General features: G+C 37.9%; 1 non-coding gene across 1 annotated transcript; it reads right to left on the minus strand.

Moving 5' to 3' along the window:
* Window positions 1-17,646: 17,646 nt before the first annotated feature.
* Window positions 17,647-17,754, minus strand: LOC127747177 (small nucleolar RNA R71). Its single transcript, XR_008008981.1, has one exon. It is a non-coding gene; the product is annotated as a small nucleolar RNA R71 (small nucleolar RNA).
* Window positions 17,755-20,881: the final 3,127 nt, after the last annotated feature.

Raw genomic sequence — 20,881 nt, forward strand, 5'->3', positions numbered from 1 at the left:
TACATGCTCGATCTAAGGTAGAACGGAAGTGGTTGTCAGGCACGCGTTCATAGGTGAGAATGATGATGAGTGTCACAGATCATCACATTCATCATGTTGAAGTACAGCGAATATCTTAGAATAAGAATAAGTTGAATTGAATAGAAGAACAATAGTAATTGCATTAATACTCGAGGTACAGCAGAGCTCCACACCTTAATCTATGGTGTGTAGAAACTCCACCGTTGAAAATACATAAGAACATGGTCTAGGCATGGCCGAATGGCCAGCCTCCAAAACGTGATCAAAGGATCAAAAGATAATCCAAAGATTAATTCCAAGATAAGACGCTAGTACAATAGTAAAATGTTCTATTTATACTAAACTAGCTACTAAGGTTTACAGAAATAAGTCTAAGTGCAGAAATCCACTTCCGAAGCCCACTTTGGTGTGTGCTTGGGCTGAGCTTGAGCTTTACACGTGCAGAAGCTTCTCTTGGGGTTAAACGCCAAGTTGTAACATGTTTTTGGCGTTTAACTCTGGTTTGTGACGTGTTTTTGGCGTTTTACTCCAGAATGCAGCATGGACCAGACGTTGAACACCAGTTTACATCGTCTAAACTCGAATAAAGTATGGACTATTATATATTTCTGGAAAGCCCTGGATGTCTACTTTCTAATGCAGTTGAGAACGCGCCATTTGGAGTTCTTTAGCTCCAGAAAGTTCATTTCGAGTGCAGGAAGGTCAGAATCTAACAACATCAGCAGTCCTTTTTCAGTCTGAATCAGATCTTTGCTCAGATCTCTCAATTTCAGCCAGAAAATACCTGAAATCATAGAAAAATACACAAACTCATAGTAAAGTCCAGAAATGTGAATTTTTCATAAAAACTAATAAAAACATACCTAAAAGTAGCTAGCTCCTATTAAAAACTATCTAAAAACAATGCCAAAAAGCTTATAAATTATCCGCTCATCACAACACCAAACTTAAATTGTTGCTTGTCCCCAAGCAACTGAAAATCAAATAGGATAAAAAGAAGAGAATATACTATAAATCTCAAAATATCAATGAATATTAGTTCAAAATAGATGAGCGGGACTTGTAGCTTTTTGCTTCTGAACATTTTTGGCATCTCACTTTATCCTTTGAAGTTTAGAATGATTGGCATCCATAGGAACTCAGAGTTCAGATAGTGTTATTAATTCTCCTAGTTAAGTATGTTGATTCTTGAACACAACTACTTTTATGAGTCTTGGCCGTGGCCCTAAGCACTTTGTTTTCCAGTATTACCACCGGATACATAAATGCCACAGACACATGACTTGGTGAACCTTTTTAGATTGTGACCCAGCTTTGCTAAAGTCCCCAGTTAGAGGTGTCCAGAGCTCTTAAGCACACTATTTTTACTTTGGATTATGACTTAACCACTCAGTCTCAAGCTTTTCACTTGGACCTGCATGCCACAAGCACATGGTTAGGGACAGCTTGATTTAGCCGCTTAGGCCTGGATTTTATTTCCATGGGCCCTCCTATCCATTGATGCTCAAAGTCTTGGATCCTTTTTACCCTTGCCTTTTGGTTTTAAGGGCTATTGGCTTTTTCTGCTTGCTTTTTCTTTTTCTTTCTTTAAAAATTTTTTTGCCACTTCTCTTTTTTTTCGTAAGCTTTGTTCTTCACTACTTTTTCTTACTTCAAGAATCAATTTTATGATTTTTCAGATCATCAATAACATTTCTCTTTTTCATCATTATTTCAAGAGCCAAAAATTTTAACATTCATAAATAACAAGATCAAAAATATGCATTGTTCAAGCATTCATTCAAAAAATAAAAAGTATTGTCACCACATCAATATAATTAAACTAATTTCAAGGATGAACTCAAGACTCATGTACTTCTTGTTCTTTTATATTAAAAACATTTTTCATTTAAGAAAGGTGAAGGATTCATGGAATTATTCATAGCCTTAAGACATAGTTACTAAATACTAATGATCATGTAATAAAGACAAACATAGACAAACATGAAGCTCAAAAACCGAAAAACAGAGAGATAAGAATAAGGAAGTTAAGGAATGAGTCCACCTTAGTGATAGTAGCGTCTTCCTCTTGAAGAACCAAAGGTGCTCTTGAGCTCCTCTATGTCTCTTCCTTGCCTCTGTTGCTTGATCCCTAGTGATTTTGGTGCTCCTATCCTTAGTTGCTCCCAATAATTATATGGAGGAAAATGTATCCCCTGAGGTATCTCAAGGATTTCTTGATGAGGAAATTCCTCATGCTCTTGTTGAGGTCCATGAGTGGGCTCTCTTGATGTGCAGTCAAATGCTCTACTACTGAGCTATGGACCCTTGAGATGAATCTCTCCATCTCCCATGACTCAGAGGTGGAAGCTTTTGCCTTCCTTTTCCTCTTTCTAGAGGTTTCTCCGGCCTTAGGTGACATAAATGGTTATGGAAAAACAAAAAGCTGCACTTTTACCACACCAAGCTTAGAATGTTGCTTGCCCTCGATCAAAAGAAGAAAGAATAGAAGAAGAAGAAGAAGATATGGAGGAGAGGGAGAGAAGTGTGGTTTCGGCCAAGAGGGTAAGAGAGGGTTATATTATGTGAAAATGAAGAAGGATGGAGGGGTTTATATAGTGGAGGGAGAGGTGTAGGGTTCGGTCATGGAGGGTGGGTTTGGGTGGGAAAGAGATTTTGAATTTGAAGGTAAGTGGGATTTATGGGGAAGAGAGAATGGATGTGAGTGGTAAGGAGGTGATAGGGACGAGTGATTGAGGTGATTGCTGAATGATGTTTGGGGAAGAGTGTTATGAAAAGGTGTAAGTGAGAGGGAGAAGGTAGGTGGGGATCCTATGGGTCCATAGATCCTGAGGTGATCTTGTGGGGTCTACAGATCCTCAAGTGTCAAGGATTTCTCATCCCTGCACCCTTTTAGGCGTGTAAAACGCTCTTGTATGCAATCCTAGCATTTAACACCAGACTGTATCTTGTTTCTTCGTTAAACGCCCAATTGTAGCCTGTTTCTGGTGTTTAACACCAGCCTGATGCTTGTTTCTGGTGTTAAACGCCAGCTTGGTGCTTGTTTCTGGCGTTAAACGCCAGACAGATGCATGTTTCTGGCGTTTAAACGCCAGACCACTCTTTCTCCATGGTGTGCTTTTTCTTCTGCTATTTTTTATTCTGTTTTTAATTTTTGCAATTGTTTTGTGACTCCACATGATCATAGACCTAATAAAACATAAAAGAACAATAGAAATATAGATAATTAAAAATTGGGTTGCTTCTCAATAAGCGCTTCTTTAATGTCAATAGCTTGACAATGAGCTCTCATGGAGTTTCGCATATATCCTCACCCTTGCCTTGGCCCCATTACAACCTTGAAAAGACCTCATGATGTGTGCATGGGTATACTAAATATTTGTTGATTGGTTAGATGAAGGACAAAGTTTAGAAAGCATGATTAGGAAAGAATAGAGTGATTGACCCTAGACACTTGAGAGATTAGAGTGATATACACTACCAGTGAGGGTTCAGTGCTTGATTCTATGTTCCCTGCTTTCATGAGCTATCTTCTTACAAGTTTACTTGTCTTTTATTGTGTAATTTGAATTAGTGGAATTTGATTCATATTTGTCTTGAAAGATTTCTTTACGTTTTCACCAAGTAGGTAGAATCATTTTAACATGCATTTTCATTCACATTCATAGGTTGCATTGCATGAGTCTTGTTTTTCCCTACTCATTTATTTTGTCTCCTTGAGCTTAGCGTGAGGACATGCTAATGATTAAGTGTGGGGAGGTTGATAAACCACTATTTCATGGTTTATATTGTATTTAATTGAGTGGTTTTATCAAGCTTTTCACCCACTTATTCATAGGATTTGCATGATTTTACAATTCCTTCCTAGTTTAGTTCTATGATTGAAAACATGCTTCTTTGGTCTTAATTTAGCTAATCTTAATCCTCTCTTATTACCATTCGATGCCTTAATCTATGTGTTAAGTGTTTCAGGCTTCATAGGGCAGGAATGGCTTAGAGAATAAAGAGGAAGCGTGCAAAAATGGAAGGAACACAAGGAATTGAGGAGATGACCAGCGAGAAGTCACACGGTCGCATGGCTCACGCGACCGCGCGAAATGGAAGAAATTAGAGTGACGCGTTTGCATGCCTGATGCGACCGCGCAGATTGGAGGCTGCATGAACGACGCGAATGCATGGACGACGCGCACGCGTGGTACAAAAAAAGCTGTGTGATGTGATCACGTGGACGACGCGGACACGTGACGTGCGCGATCTGCAGAACTACAAAAGTCACTGGCAGAGATTCTAGGCCGCATTTCAATCCAGTTTTCAGCCCAGAAACACAGATTAAAGTCAGGGAGCATGCGGAGACTCAACAAGCTTTTCATAATTCAATTTTAGGTTTTAGATGTAGTTTTTAGCAGAGGTTAACTAAGTGGAATTAAGATTCAATTTTAATCATCATTGATAAGGATAACTAGGATAGGACTTCCAATTTCTCATACCTTGCCAAGAGTTTATTTTACAGTCATTTATTTATTTTATTTGTCATTTATTATACTTGTTCCTCATTCTCAAAACCCCAAATTTACAAAACTCATAACCAATAATAAGAACACACCTCCCTGCAATTCCTTGAGAAGACGACCCGAGATTTAAATACTTCGGTTATCAATTTATTTAGGGGATTGTTACTTGTGACATCCAAAACGTTTGTAAGAAAGGACTTTTGTTGGTTTAAAAGCTATACTTTCAACGGGAAATTATTCTGAATTCTAGACCACGCAAAGGTTCTTCTCTTCAAAATGGCGCCGTTGTCGGGGAATTGCAAACATGTGCCTTATTATTGGTTATTGTAAATATTTTTTCAAAAAATAAATTTCAGATTTTTATTTTAAATTTTTTTTTATCTTATCTTATCTTATTTTTTCAAAGTTCAAATTTTTTTTCAAAAATTATATCTTTTTCAAAATATTTTCTTTTTGTTAGTTTTTTTTTATTTTCTTCTACTACTATGAACTCTCACCCCTTTGGCTATGAGTCTGGTTGCAACTATGTTGCAGGAAGAGGAAGCTATAACAGGAATATGCATCAAGGTCAAAGCAATCATAGATGGATAGAGCCAAGAGGATCTGATCAACCCTTTAGGTGACAACACCTTCCAGGATATCATGGACAAAGACCATTCTACAATGCATACCAAGATGATAGATATGGTGGACCCCCTTGTAGTTACCAACAAGCCCCATCATATGCCAATGAACCACCTCCTCAACATAGCTTTGAACCACCACACTCACAAGCCCCTTTCCACTATTCACCTCCATATGACCCCAATCCTTATTCACCACACCAACTACCATATGAACCATACCCAGAACCACCACCTCGATATACACTATCTCCTTATCATTATCAAGATGAACCACCTTCCTACAATGAACCCTTTCTCCCAACAAATGAACCCTCCTATCCACCCCAAACCTCCATGGAGAAAGCATTTGCCGATATAAACTCTACTATACAAGCTCTCGCCGCCCAAATCAGACCACCAAATACCTTCAACAATCAACCCTCAAGCTCTAGTGCACTTCCTTTTCAACTACAGAATGATCTCTCCATCCCATCACCACCATCCATGGAAGAGCACCCACATCCATCAATCCAAGAGCAAGATGATCCCAATTATGCTATTGATATGGAACAAGAGAGAGAGGATTGTCTTCGCGAATCCATACTTCATAAGGAGCTAGAGGAGGCACTAAAGGTGAAGGTAGGAGAGACCTTGAAGATGAAAGAGCAATTGAAGGGAGTTGTCATGGAAAGGTAATCATCAAGGAGGAACAAGAGTCAAGGGATCATTTCCAAGAAACAGTGGATCAATTTCACGCAACCCTTCATCAATTGAATCAAGCGATAAATCAATTAGCTTCCCGATGTTCGGACACTCAAGGAACCCCCATGGCTTCATGTGGATAATCTAATGAAGAACGTAGCATGAAGGAGACATTAGAAACTCCAGTGGACAGCATAGAGCATAACCTCGTACTGGAACAAGTAGAGGACGCTGTCATTGTAGAAGAAGAAGAGTTGGTTGAAGATTTAGGAGATGCTGAACCTCCGCAGGAATCCAGGGTTGTGGAGAATTCCGTCGAAGACGTTACAATTAATGCTAAGGAGGATTTTGCATAGCCTCCAATGTAGATATCTTATGAAGAACTAGACAGAATAACCCAAGATGCATGTTTTCTTGATGATGATAGTCACCAGTCAAGTCTTCCTAATAATGAACTTGCATCCACAAGTGAATTCTTTGAGACAGAAAAATCTTCCCCAAGCGAATACGAAGATAATGCAGAGGTTGACTTTTCTCAACCTCCTAGTTATGACTCAAGTGATGAGGAAGATATGGAAGACTTTGATCAGGATATGGCTGGAATGGAAAAAGTTTGCAAAGAAGTGGAGGAATTCACAGAAGACCATAAGGGGGTCAAGCTTGTAGAACCACTAGAAACACCTATCCCAAGGCCACTACCACCCGACACAACCTTCAAGTGGGTAAACTCCTTGACCTTTCTCTTAAATTTTCCACTTGAATATGGTTTACTTGAAACAGATGGCCAGCTTAGAGCTCTTTGCGACTTTAAGAGTAAAAGGGAAATGGCTCATACTCAGAACTGGTGCACAAGGTTCAATAAGGTTCCACGCTTCAACTTGAAGTGCACGGGTTGGTATCATGTTCAATCGAATGGATCTCGGAAAACGTTTGGTCATCTTGGTGAGAATACAATTTCTGAGTCGCCCGGATGGAAGAACATAGATCAAGCCAAAGGCGGATTTAAAAGCAAAGTTTGGGATCCTGGAAAATATTCTGATATTCGTCACCCCGGGAGCTTGAGAATTTGTTTGAAGCTACTCAGAAGCTTCACATGCCTAGTTTGGGACCCCAGAGGCTGTTGGAATTCCAAACATTGGTGGAGATTCCTGGATCAGTACAAGCATAAGCCACCATGACAGAAAGCTCATCAAATGTCCAACTTCAGGACTTTAACTAAAAGTGATGGGTTGGAGACAACCCACCATGGTATGGTTGTTTCTTTCTCAATTTCTTTATTTTGTACTTTTGATTTTTTTTTTATGATTTCGTATTTTTTATTTAACCTGGATGCTATTCATAACATTGCACTTAGCCTTGCATATCTAGATAAAAAAAATTCGCATGCGACGCGACAGCGTCGCCGACGCGTCCGCGTCATAGGTGTGTTAGGAAGAAAATAAATTGAACAGAGAATCACGCGAAAGCGTGGCTGGAGGCGTGCCTTTGGCACAAATTGACCCACGCGACCGCATCGCTGACGCGTATGCGTCATGTGGGAAAAAATCCTCCCACGCGTCTGCGTCACCCACGCGAACGCGTGCCCTGAAATCGACATAAAAAGGGTGTATGGCCGAAAGTTGAGCTAGAATTGGGCTGGACTTGTGCTAGAAGCACAAGCCTTACCATGTGAACGCGTGCCCCACGCATCCGCATCATTTTTCAAAATAGGCCATTCACGCGATCGCGTCCCCCACGCGACCGCATCACCCAGATTTTTGGCAAAATGCATTTAAACAGGGAGTTGTGCGAACGCGAGGCTGCACTCGCGCCACTGGCACAAATCGATACACGCGACCGCGTGGATGACGCGTCCGCGTCATTTCATAGAAGCGCTACCCACGCGACCACGTGCCCCACGCGCTCGCGTCGCCTACGCCGCACAGCTTATCCACATCAACCAAATATCTTATCTTTTCTTCCCTAATCCTAATTTTTACTTCTCCCTTCTTATTTCTTTCTTCCTCCCTTCTTCCTTTCTTTTTCTTCATCCCTTTAACTTCTCATCCTTCTTCACTCACATTCTATTTTCCTTATTTCCATTGGTGTTAAATGCTCTTATTCAACTATTGTATCTTTTCTGGTATTATTTTGGTGCTGAGTGACTTGTTTTACGCTGTTGGGTAATCTTTTTTTTAAGTCAATGCTAATCCTTTATGATATTTGTATTAATTTTGCATTAACATGAATTTATATTGTCTTGCGCTCTCTTCCCCTTTGTTGCAACTTTTGCACCACTGGTATGCCATGTGCTTCTATTATTTTCTCATTTGCATGTTGTAGCTACCATGTAATTGAGACCCTCATTATTTGGCATTAACCTACCTAGACTTTTTTTTTTATTTTCTTATTTTTATTTCTGGGTTACTTTTTCTTCTTTTTCCTCTTCTTTCAGGATGGCCACCGAATAAGGAAAGGAAAAGAACTTCTATAAGGTGCGACAAACAAGTCCATCTGCACAAACCTTGGAGAAAAGCGCCAGTTGGAACAGCCCGTCCACCTGCACATCTTAGCATGCACCGAGGACGGTGCAATCTTTAAGTGTGGGGAGGTCGATACCGATCTCCATGGGTTAGTTATTCTCTTCTCAACACCAATATTCTATTTTTTTGTTTGTTCATTGCTGCATTGCATAATAGATTGCATGTGTAGTTGATTGTTTGCATTTAAGTACTACTTGGTTGAAAAATAATAAGTTTCTTTTAAAGACCCTATTTTTGAAAAATTTCAATAATTTAAATTAAAAAAATTAAAATTTTCTATGTGTTAAATTTCTTTGAAGTTGTATTTGAAACATGGTTTTTTAGCCAAAGAACACACAACCTGTGAGGTTTGAGCTTATTTATATGGATACATTATTTAACCATAAATTTTTATTCTTGTGTGTTTTCTTCTCTATGATTGTAATATTTATTTTGTTCCAATCTATATGTCCAATATTTAGTGTATTTACATGCTTTCATATGATTGAGGCCATTACTTGTTTTTGCTCACTTATCCCAAATAAGCCTACCCTTTTATGTCACCCTTGTTAGCCACTTTGAGCTTTTTAATCCCCTTCTGTTATATAACCACATCACTAGCCTTAAGCAGAAAAATAAATTAAATATCCCAATTGAATCTTTGGTTAGCTTAAGATAGAGGTTGTGCATCAACTAAGTGTGGGGAAACTGTGGGAACATAGGTTAATAAGGGAATGTATCAAGTTTCTAATTCTGAATATTGGGAAATTTGGGTATCTACTCATGTAAAACAGAAAATTAAAAAAATTCCATATACATTGATATGTTATTTTAGTTTTTATGTCTCTATAAAAAAAAGAAAAGAAAAAAAGAAAAGAAAAAAAAGAGAAAAAAAAATATATAATATAAATAAATAAATAAGGGGACAAAATTACCTCAATGTTAAGTTAATAAAAGATCAATGCATATGTGACACAAATCAAAAGAAAAGTTGACACATGAGTATGTGATATAAAAGTGGGAATTATGGGTAGCTAAGCATGATTTTAGAAATTATATAGAATGTATGTATGTTAGGTGATAGCTCAGGGTAGATGAAGGACAAAGTTTAGAAAGCATGATTAGGGAAGAATAGAGTGATTGACCCTAGACACTTGAGAGATTAGAGTGATATACACTACCAATGAAGGTTCAATGCTTAATTCTATGTTCCCTGCTTTCATTAGCTATCTTCTTACAAGTTTATTTGCTTTTTATTGTGTAATTTAAATTAGTGGAATTTAATTCATATTTATTCTTGAAAGATTTATTTACTTTTTCACCAAGTAGGTAGAATCATCTTTGCATGTAGTTGCATTCACATTCATAGGTTGCATTGCATGAGTCTTGCCTGTCCCTACTCATTTATTTAGTCTCCTTGAGCTTAGCATGAGGACATGCTAATGATTAAGTGTGGGGAGGTTGATAAACCACTATTTCATGGTTTATATTGTATTTAATTAAGTGGTTTTATCAAGCTTTTCACCCACTTATTCATAGAATTTGCATGATTTTACAATTCCTTCCTAGTTTAGTTCTATGATTGAAAACATGCTTCTTTGGTCTTAATTTAGCTAATCTTAATCCTCTCTTATTACCATTCGATGCCTTGATCTGTATGTTAAGTGTTTCAGGTTTCATAGGGTAGAAATGGCTTAGAGAATGAAGAGGAAGCGTGCAAAAATGGAAGGAACAAAAGGAATTGAGGAGATGACCAGCGAGAAGTCACGCGGTCGCCTGGCTCACGCGACCGCGCGAAATGGAAGAAATTAGAGTGACGCGTTCGCATGCCTGACGCGACCGTGCGGATTGGAGGCTGCACGAACGACGCGAATGCGTGGACGACGCGCATGCGTGGTACGAAAAATGCTGAGTGACGCGATCGCGTGGACGACGCGGACGCGTGACGTGCGTGATCTGCAGAATTACAAAAGTCACTGGCAGAGATTCTGGGCCGCATTTCAACCCAGTTTTTGGCCCAGAAACACAGATTAAAGTCAGGGAACATGCAGAGACTCAAAAGGCTTTTCATAATTCAATTTTAGGTTTTAGATGTAGTTTTTAGAGAGAGAGGTTCTCTCCTCTCTCTTAGGTTTTAGGATTAGGATTTTTAGAAATTAGGATTTATTTCAACTCTTTAGCAGGTTCAATATTCCTTTATTTTGACCTCTCTTCTACTTTGAAATACTTTAATGCTTTTATTTATGTTTGATTTATGTTGCCCAATTGGCTTATGAATATTTTCCATGTTAGATTTGACTGCTTTGAATGAATGTTATTTGAGGTATTCCAGATATTTATGATTTTAATTTAGCTTTCTACATTCCTGGCTTTGGTTAAGAAATCAGTAACTCTTGAGTTATCAAAACTCAACGTGATTGTTAATCGTTATCTTTGCTAATTACCTTTAACTTCTATAATCCCAATCTTTTTCTAGGAATTAACTAGGATTTGAAGATCAAACTAATTAGCCACTTGACCTTCCTTTGCACCAGCAGAGGTTAACTAAGTGGAATTAAGATTCAATTTTCATCATCATTAATAAGGATAACTAGGATAGGACTTCCAATTTCTCATACCTTGCCAAGAGTTTATTTTACAGTTATTTATTTATTTTATTTGTCATTTATCATACTTGTTCCTCATTCTCAAAACCCCAAATTTACAAAACTCATAACCAATAATAAGAACACACCTCCCTGCAATTCCTTGAGAAGACGACCCGAGGTTTAAATACTTTGGTTATCAATTTATTTAGGGTTTTGTTACTTGTGATAACCAAAATGTTTGTAAGAAAGGACTTTTGTTGGTTTAGAAGCTATACTTGCAACAGGAATTTATTCTTAACTCTAGACCACGCAAAAGTTCTTCTCTTCAGGGTTCAACACCAAACTTAGAGTTTGATTGTGGGGGCTTTGTTTGACTCTGTATTGAGAAAAGCTTATCGTGCCTCTTTTCCATGGTTGCAGAGGAAGATCCTTGAGCTTTAAACACAAGGTAGTCCCCATTCAATTGAAGGACTAGCTCTCCTCTGTCAACATCAATCACAGCTCCTGATGTGGTTAGGCAGGGCCTTCCCAGGATGATGCATTCATCCTCATCCTTCCCATTGTCAGGGATTATGAAATCAGCTGGGATGTAAAGGCCTTTAACCTTTACTAACACGTCCTCTACCAATCCATAAGCCTGTTTTATTGACTTGTCTGCCATCTCTAATTAGGATATTAAGAATTTACCAGGATCTTGTTTCTTTTGAGGTAGATTTTGCTGAACCCATGTATTTAGTTCACTAATGAGCAAGGGAGGTTCATCTTCCCAAGTCTCATTACCAAACAACTTGGTATTCAGCTTCATGATGGCTCCTAGATATTGAGCAACTTGCTCTTCAATTACATCTTCATCCTCTTCAGAGGAAGAATAGTTCTCAGAGCTCATGAATGGCAGAAGGAAGTTTAATAGAATCTCTATGGTCTCTATATAAGCCTCAGATTCCTTTAGGTCCTCAATAGGGAACTCCTTTCTGTCTGGAGGACGTCCCATGAGGTCTTCCTCAATGGGATTCACGTCCTCCCCTTCCTCTTTGGATTCGGCCATTTTGATTATATCATTGGCCTTGCACTCTCTTTTTGGATTCTCTTCTGTATTGCTTGGCAGAGTACTAGGAGGAGTTTCAGTGATTTTCTTAGTTAGCTGACCCACTTGTGCCTCCAAGTTCCTAATAGAGGACCTTGTTTTATTAATGAAACATAAAGTGGCTTTAGATAGATCAGAGACTATGTTTGCTAAGCTAGAGGGGCTCTGCTCAGAATTCTCTGTCTATTGCTAAGAAGATGATGGAAAAGGCTTGCTATTGCTAAACCTGTTTCTTCCACCATAGTTAAAGCCTTGTTGAGGCTTTTGTGGATCCTTCTATGAAAAATTCGGATGATTTCTCCATGAAAGGTTATAGGTGTTGCCAAAGGCTTCACCAATGTAATTTACTTCTGCCATTGCAGGGTTCTCAGGATCACAAGCTTCTTCTTCAGAAGATGCTTCTTTAGTACTGTTGGATGCATTTTGCAATCCATTCAGACTCTGAGAAATCATGTTGACTTGCTGAGTCAACATTTTATTCTGAGCCAATATGGCATTCAGAGCATTAATTTCAAGAACTCCCCTCTTCTGAGGCATCCCATTACTCACAGGATTCCTCTGAGAAGTGTACATGAATTGGTTATTTGCAACCATGTCACTGAGTTCTTGAGCTTCTGCAGGCATTTTCTTTAGGTGAATGGATCCACCTGCAGAATGGTCCAGTGACATCTTAGAGAACTCAGGTAGACCATCATAGAATATATCCAAGATGGTCCACTCTGAAAGCATGTCAGAAGGATACTTTTTGGTTAACTGCTTGTATCTTTCCCAAGCTTCATAGAGGGATTCACCATCTTTCTGCTTGAAGGTCTGAACACCCACTATAAGCTTGCTCAGCTTTTAAGAAAGAAAGAACTTGGCCAAGAAGGCCGTGACCAGCTTATCCCATGAGTCTAGGCTATCTTTAGGTTGTGAGTCCAACCATGTTCTAGCTCTGTCTCTTACAGCAAAAGGGAAAAGTATGAGCCTGTAGACTTCAGGATCTACTCCATTAGTCTTAACAGTCTCACAGATCTGCAAGAATTCAGTTAAAAACTGATAGAGATCTTCTGATGAAAGTCTATGAAACTTGCAGTTCTGTTGCATTAGAGCAACTAGTTGAGGCTTCAGCTCAAAATTGTTTGCTCCAACGGCAGGGATTGAGATGCTTCTTCCATAAAAATTGGAAGTAGGTGTAGTATAATCACCAACCATCTTCCTTGCATTATTGTTGTTGTCATTATTTTCGGCTGTCATCTCCTCTTCTTTTTCGAAAATTTCTGTAAGGTTTTCTCTGGATTGTTGTATTTTAACTTCTCTTTGTTTCTTCTTCAGAGTCCTTTCAGGTTCAGGATCTGCTTCAACAAGAATGTTCTTGTCCTTGCTCCTGCTCATATGAAAAAAAAGGGAACATAAAATAATAATAGGGATCCTCTTTACCATAGTAGTGAGATTCCTTTATGTGAGTAGAAGAATAAGAATGAAGGAAGAAGAAGAAAAATTCGAACATAAAGAAGAAGAGAGGGTTCGAATTTTGAGATGAAGAGAAGTGTTAGTAAATAAATAAAATAAATAGGAAGAGATGAGAGGAAGATAATTTCAAAAATTATTTTTGAAAAATGGTTAGTGATTTTCGATAAAAGAAGAAATAAAATTAAAATTAAAATTTGAAATAATTAGTTAATTAAAAGAATTTTGAAAAAGTGGATGGTAATTTTCGAAAATTAGAAAGAGAAAAGTGGTTAGGTGGTTTTGAAAAAGATAAGGAATAAACAAAAAGTTAATTAGTTAGTTGAAAAAGATTTGAAAATCAATTTTGAAAAGATAAGAAGTTAGAAAAGATTTTGAAATCAAATTTTTGAAAAAGATATGATTTGAAAAGATATTATTAAAAATATATGTTTGAAAAGATATGGTTGAAAAGGCTTTGAAATACTTGAAATCACAGAAAAACACACAAACTCATAGTAAAGTCCAGAAATACCCCCTTATTACTTTTATTGATGCTTGATGTTTGATTGATTTTTTTTCTTTTGCTGAGAAGCTTAATAAGCGGATAATTTATACGCTTTTTGGCATTATTTTTAGGTAGTTTTTAGTAGGATCTAGCTACTTTTAGGGGTATTTTTATTAGCTTTTATGCAAAATTCACATTTTTGGACTTTACTATGAGTTTGTGTGTTTTTCTGTGATTTCAGGTATTTCTGGATAAAATTGAGGGACCTGAGCAAAAATCTGATAGGGGGCTGACAAAGGACTGCTGATGCTGTTGGATTCTGACCTCCCTGCACTCGAAGTGAATTTTCTGGAGTTACAAAACTTTAAATAGCACGCTCTCAATTATGTTGGAAAGTAGACATCCAGGGATTTCCAGCAATATATAATAGTCCATATTTTATTCGAGTTTAGATGATGCAAACTGGCGTTCAACGCCAGTTCCATGCTGCATTCTGGAGTAAAACGCCAGAAACACATCACAAACCAGAGTTAAACACCAAAAACACATTACAACTTGGCGTTTAACCCCAAGAGAAGCCTCTGCCTGTGTAAAGCTCAAGCTCAGCCCAAGCACACACCAAAGTGGGCCCCGGAAGTTGATTTCTGCACTTAGACTTATTTCTATATACCATAGTAACTAGTTTAGTATAAGTAGAACTTTTTACTATTGTACTAGGGGTCTTTTTCCCTAATTTCGAATTCACATATCATTTGGGAAGGCTGGCCATTCGTCCATGCCTAGACCTTTATCACTTATGTATTTTCAATGCTGGAGTTTCTACCCACCATAGATTAAGGTGTGGAGCTCTACTGTTCCTCGAGTATTAATGCAATTATTATTGTTCTTCTATTTAATTCAACTTATTCTTATTCTAAGATATTCGCTGCACTTCAACATGATAAATGTGATGATCCGTGACACTCATCATCATTCTTACCTATGAACGCGTGCCTGACAACCACTTCCATTCTACCTTAGATCGAGAGCGTATCTCTTAGCCTCCATTCCGAAAGATCGGAGTCTTCGTGGTATAAGCTAGAATTATTGACGGCCATTCCTAAGATCCGAAAAAGTCTAAACCTTATCTGTGGTATTCCGAGTAGTATCTGAGATGGGATGACTGTGACGAGCTTTAAACTCGCGAGTGTTGGGCGTAGTGACAGACGCAAAAGAATCACTAGATTCTATTCCGACATGATCGAGAACCGACAGATGATTAGCCATGCTGTGACAGAGCATTTGGACCATTTTCACTAAGAGGACGGGAGGTAGCCATTGACACCGGTGAAACCCGAACATACAGCTTGTCGTGGAAAGGAGTAAGAATGATTGGATGAAAGCAGTAGGAATGCAGTGATTTAGAAGGAATGCAGTATCTTCATGCGCTTATCTGAAATTCCCACCAATGAATTACATAAGTATCTCTATCTTTATTTTATGCTTTATTTATCTTTATATTCGAAAACTATTATAACCATTAGAATCTGCCTGACTGAGATTTACAAGATGACCATAGCTTGCTTCATACCAACAATCTCCGTCGGATCGACCCTTACTCACGTAAGGTTTATTACTTGGACGACCCAGTGCACTTGCTGGTTAGTTGTGCGAAGTTGTGAAAAAGAGTGATACTAATATTGTGCGTACCAAGTTGTTAGCGCCATTGCGATCACAATTTCGTGCACCAAGTTTTTGGCACCGTTGCCGAGGTTTGTTTGAGTTTGGACAACTGACGGTTCATCTTGTTGCTCAGATTAGGTAATTTTCTTTTCAAAAAGTTTTCAAAAATCTTTCAAAATTTCCTTTTTATTTGTTTTCGTTTTTCCAAAAAGTAATTTTCGAAAAAAAAATTTAATTTAATAAAATCATAAAAACCAAAAATATTTTGTGATTCTTGTTTAAGTCTAGTGTCAATTTTTAAGTTTGGTGTTAATTGCATGTTTTTAAAATTTATGCATTTTTTCAAAAAACTCATGCATGGTGTTCTTCATGATCTTCAAGTTGTTCTTGGTAAGTCTTCTTGTTTGATCTTCATATTTTCTTGTTTTGTGTCTTTTGTTGTTTTCCATATGCATTTTTGCCTTCATAGTGTCTAAACATGAAAAATTTCTAAGTTTGGTGTCTTGTATGTTTTTCTTTTCTTGAAAATTTTTCAAAAATAAGTCTTGATGTTCATCTTGATCTTCAAAGTGTTCTTGGTGTTCATCTTTACATTCAAAATGTTCTTGCATGCATTATTTGTTTTGATCTTGCATTTTCATGTTTTGAGTTATTTTTGTATTTTTCTCTCTCCTCATTAAAAATTCAAAAATAAAAACAAATATATTTCCCTTATTTTTCTCATAAATTTCAAAATCTTTGGGTTGACTTAGTCAAAAATTTTTAAAATAAGTTGTTTCTGTTAGTCAAGTCAAGATTTCAATTTTAAAAATCCTATCTTTTAAAAATCTTTTTCAAAATCAAATCCTTTTCATTTTTTTATTATTTTCGAAAATTTTTAAATTTGATTTTCAAATTCTTTTTCTTATCTTTACTTCATGATTTTCAAAAACTTTACTAACAATTAATATGATTGATTCAAAAATTTGAAGTTGTTACTTTCTTGTCAAGAAAGGTTCAATCGTTAAATTCTAGAATCATATCTTTTAGTTTCTTGTAAGTTAAGTAATCAATTTTAATTTTAAAAATCAAATATTTTTCAAAATAAATTTCAATAATATCTTTTCAATCATATCTTTTCAATTTTAAAATCAATTTCAAAAATCTTTTCTAACTCCTTATCTTTTCAAAATTGATTTTCAAATCATTTTTAACTAACTAATTGACTTTTTGTTTGTTTCTTATCTTTTTCAAAACCACCTAACTACTTTTCTCTTCCTAATTTTCGAAAATCACCTCCCTCTTTTTCAAAATTATTTTAATTAACTAATTGTTTCAAATTTTAATTTTGATTTTATTTCTTCTCTTAATTTTCGAAAATCACTAACCATTTTTCAAAAACAATTTTCGAAAACTCTCTCTCTCTCTCTCATCTCCTTCTATTTATTTTATTTATTTACTAACACTTCTCTTCATCTAAAAAAATTCGAACCCTCTCTTCCCCTTTTGTGTTAAAATTTTTCTCCTCCTTCTTCTATTCTTTTCTTCTTCTACTTACATAAAGGAATCTCTATACTGTGACATAGAGGATTTCTCTTCCTTTTCTTTTCTCTTCTTTTTCATATGAGCAGGAGCAAGCACAAGGATATTCTTGTTGAAGCAGATCCTGAACCTGAAAGGACTCTGAAGAAGAAGCTAAGAGAAGCTAACACACAATAATCTAGAGAAAATCTTACAGAGAATCTCGAAAAAGAAGAAATGGCCGAACCCAATAACAATGGTGGAGGCGCAAGGAGGATGCTTGGTGATTATACTACACCTACTTCCAATTTTTATGGAAAGATCCCTATCAATTTTTAACTGAATTCTTACAGATTTGTGATACTGTTAAGACTAATAGAGTAGATCCTGAAGTCTACAGGCTCATGCTTTTCCCTTTTGCTGTAAGAGATAGAGCTAGTACATGGTTGGACTCACAACCTAAAGATAGCCTGGACTCTTGGGATAAGATGGTCACGGCCTTCTTGGCCAAGTTCTTTCCTCCTCAAAAGCTGAGGAAGCTTAGAGTGGATGTTCAGACCTTCAGGCAAAAAGATGGTGAATCCCTCTATGAAGCTTGGGAAAGATACAAGCAGTTGACCAAAAAGTGTCCTTCTGACATGCTTTCAGAGTGGACCATTTTGGATATATTCTATGATGGTCTATATGAGTTCTCTAAGATGTCACTAGACCATTCTGCAAGTGGATCCATTCACCTAAAGAAAGCACCTGCAGAAGCTCAAGAACTCATTGACATGGTTGTAAATAACCAATTCATGTACACCTCTGAGAGGAATCCTGTGAGCAATGGGATGCCTTAGAGGAAGGGAGTTCTTGAAATTAATGCTCTGAATGCCATATTGGCTCAGAACAAAATGTTGACTCAGTAAGTCAACATGATTTCTCAGAGTCTGAATGGATTGCAAAATACATCCAACAGTAATAAAGAGGCATCTCTTGAAGAATAAGCCTATGATCCTGAGAACCCTGCAATAGCAGAGGTGAATTAGATGGGTGAAGCCTATGGAAACACCTATAATCCCTCATGGAGAAATCATCCAAATTTCTCATGGAAGGATCAACAAAAGCCTCAACAAGGCTTTAATAATGGTGGAAGGAACAGGTTTAGCAATAGCAAGCCTTTTCCATCATCTTCTCATCAACAGACAGAGAATTCTGAGTAGAGCCCCTTTAGCTTAGCAAACATAGTCTCTGATCTATCTAAGGCCACTTTAAGTTTCATGACTGAAACAAGGTCCTTCATTAGGAACTTGGAGACACAAGTGGGTCAGGTGAGTAAGAAAATCACTGAAACTCCTCCTAGTACTCTCCCAAGCAATATAGAAGAGAATCCAAAAAGAGAGTGCAATGCCATTGATATTATCAAAATGGCCGAATCCAAAGAGGAAGGGGAGGACGTGAATCCCAATGAGGAAGACCTCATGGGACGTCCTCCAGACACAAAGGAGTTCCTTATTGAGGACCTAAAGGAATCTGAGGCTCAAATAGAGACCATAGAGATTCCATTAAACTTCCTTCTGCCATTCATGAGCTTTGAGAACTATTCTTCCTCTGAAGAGGATGAAGATGTAACTGAAGAGCAAGTTGCTCAATATCTAGGAGCCATCATGAAGCTGAATGCCAAGTTGATTGGTAATGAGACTTGGAAAGATGAACCTCCCTTGCTCATTAGTGAACTAAATACATGGGTTCAGCAAACTTTACCTCAAAAGAAACAAGATCCTGGTAAATTCTTAATACCCTGTACCATAGGCACCTTGACTTTTGAGAAGGCTCTGTGTGACCTGGGGTCAGGTATAAATCTTATGCCACTCTCTGTAATGGAGAAACTGGGGATCTTTGAGGTACAAGCTGCGAGAGTATCTCATTAGAGATGGCAGACAAGTCAATAAAACAAGCTTATGGATTGGTAGAGGACGTGTTAGTGAAGGTTAAAGGCCTTTACATCCCTGCTGATTTCATAATCCTAGACCTTGGGAAGGATGAGGATGAATGTATCATCCTTGGAAGACCCTTGCTAGCCACAGGAGGAGCTATGATTGATGTTGACAGAGGAGAGCTAGTCCTTCAATTGAATGGGGACTACCTGGTGTTTAAAGCTCAAAGATCTTCCTCTACAGCCATGGAGAGGAAGCATGATAAGCTTTTCTCAATACAGAGTCAAACAAAACCCCCACAATCAAACTCTAAGTTTGGTGTTGGGAGGCCACAACCAAACTCTAAGTTTGGCGTTGAGGAGCCCCCACTTTCAAACTCTAAGTTTCGTGTTGGGAGGCCCTCATCATGCTTTGAACATCTGTGAAGCTCCATGAGAGCTCACTATCAAGCTATTGACATTAAAGAAGCGCTTATTGGGAGGCAACCCAATTTTTATTTATCTATATTTCTATTGTTCTTTTATGTTTTATTAGGTTTATGATCATGTGGAGTCACAAAACAACTGCAAAAATTACAAATAGAATAAAAAATAGCAGAAGAAAAAGCACACCCTGGAGGAAGAGCTGTTTGGCGTTTAAACACCAAAAATAAGCTTCTGTCTGGCATTTAACGCCAGAAACAAGCACCATGCTAGCATTTAACGCCAGAAACAAGGATCAGGCTGGCGTTAAACGCCAAAAACAAGCTACATTTGGGCATTTAACGCGAGAAACAAGCTGCAGTCTGGCGTTAAATGCTAAGATTGCATACATAGGGCGTTTTAAATGCCTAAAAGGTGCAGGGATGAGAAATCCTTGACACCTCAGGATCTGTGGACCCCATAGGATCCCCACCTACACCACTTCTCTCTTCTTCACACAATCCAATAACACTATACCCTTCACCAATCACCTCAATATCTCTTCCCCATTACCCCTTCACCAATCACCTCAATCTCTCTTCCCCATAAACCCCACCTACCTTCAAATTCAAAATCACTTTCCCACCCAAACCCACCCTAAATGACCAAACCATAAACCCCTCTCCCTCCACTATATAAACCCCTCCATCCTTCTTCATTTTCACACAACACTACCCTCTCTTCTTCCCCTTAGCCAAAACCTACACCTCTCTTCCTCTCCTCCATATCTTCTACTTGTTCTTCTATTCTTTCTTCTTTTGTTCGAGTGCGAGTAACATTCTAAGTTTGGTGTGGTAAAAGCATAGCTTTTTTTTGTTTTTCCATAACCATTTATGGCACCTAAGGCCGGAGAAACCTCTAGAAAGAGAAAAGGGAAGACAAAAGCTTCCACCTCCGAGTCATGGGAGATAGAGAGATTCATCTCAAAGGTCCATCAAGACCACTTCTATGAAGTTGTGGCCAAGAAGAAGGTGATCCCTGAGGTCCCTTTCATGCTCAAGAAAAATAAGTATCTGGAGATCCAACACGAGATCCAAAGAAGAGGTTGGGAAGTTCTTACCAACCCCATTCAACAAGTCGGAATCTTAATGGTTCAAGAGTTCTATACCAATGCATGGATCACTAGGAACCATGATCAAAGCATGAACACAAACCCAAAGAATTAGCTTACAATGGTTCGAGGGAAATGCTTAGATTTCAGTGTGGAGAATGTAAGGTTGGCCTTCAACTTGCCTATGATGCAAGAAGATGCACGCCCCTACACTAGAAGGGTCAACTTTGATCAAAGGTTGGACCAAGTCCTCATGGACATATGTGTGGAAGGAGCTCAATGGACAAGAGACTCAAAAGGCAAGCCGGTTCAATTGAGAAGACTGGACCTCAAGCCTGTGGCT

Source organism: Arachis duranensis, chromosome 4, assembly GCF_000817695.3.
Source record: "Arachis duranensis cultivar V14167 chromosome 4, aradu.V14167.gnm2.J7QH, whole genome shotgun sequence".
Lineage (NCBI taxonomy): Eukaryota > Viridiplantae > Streptophyta > Magnoliopsida > Fabales > Fabaceae > Arachis > Arachis duranensis.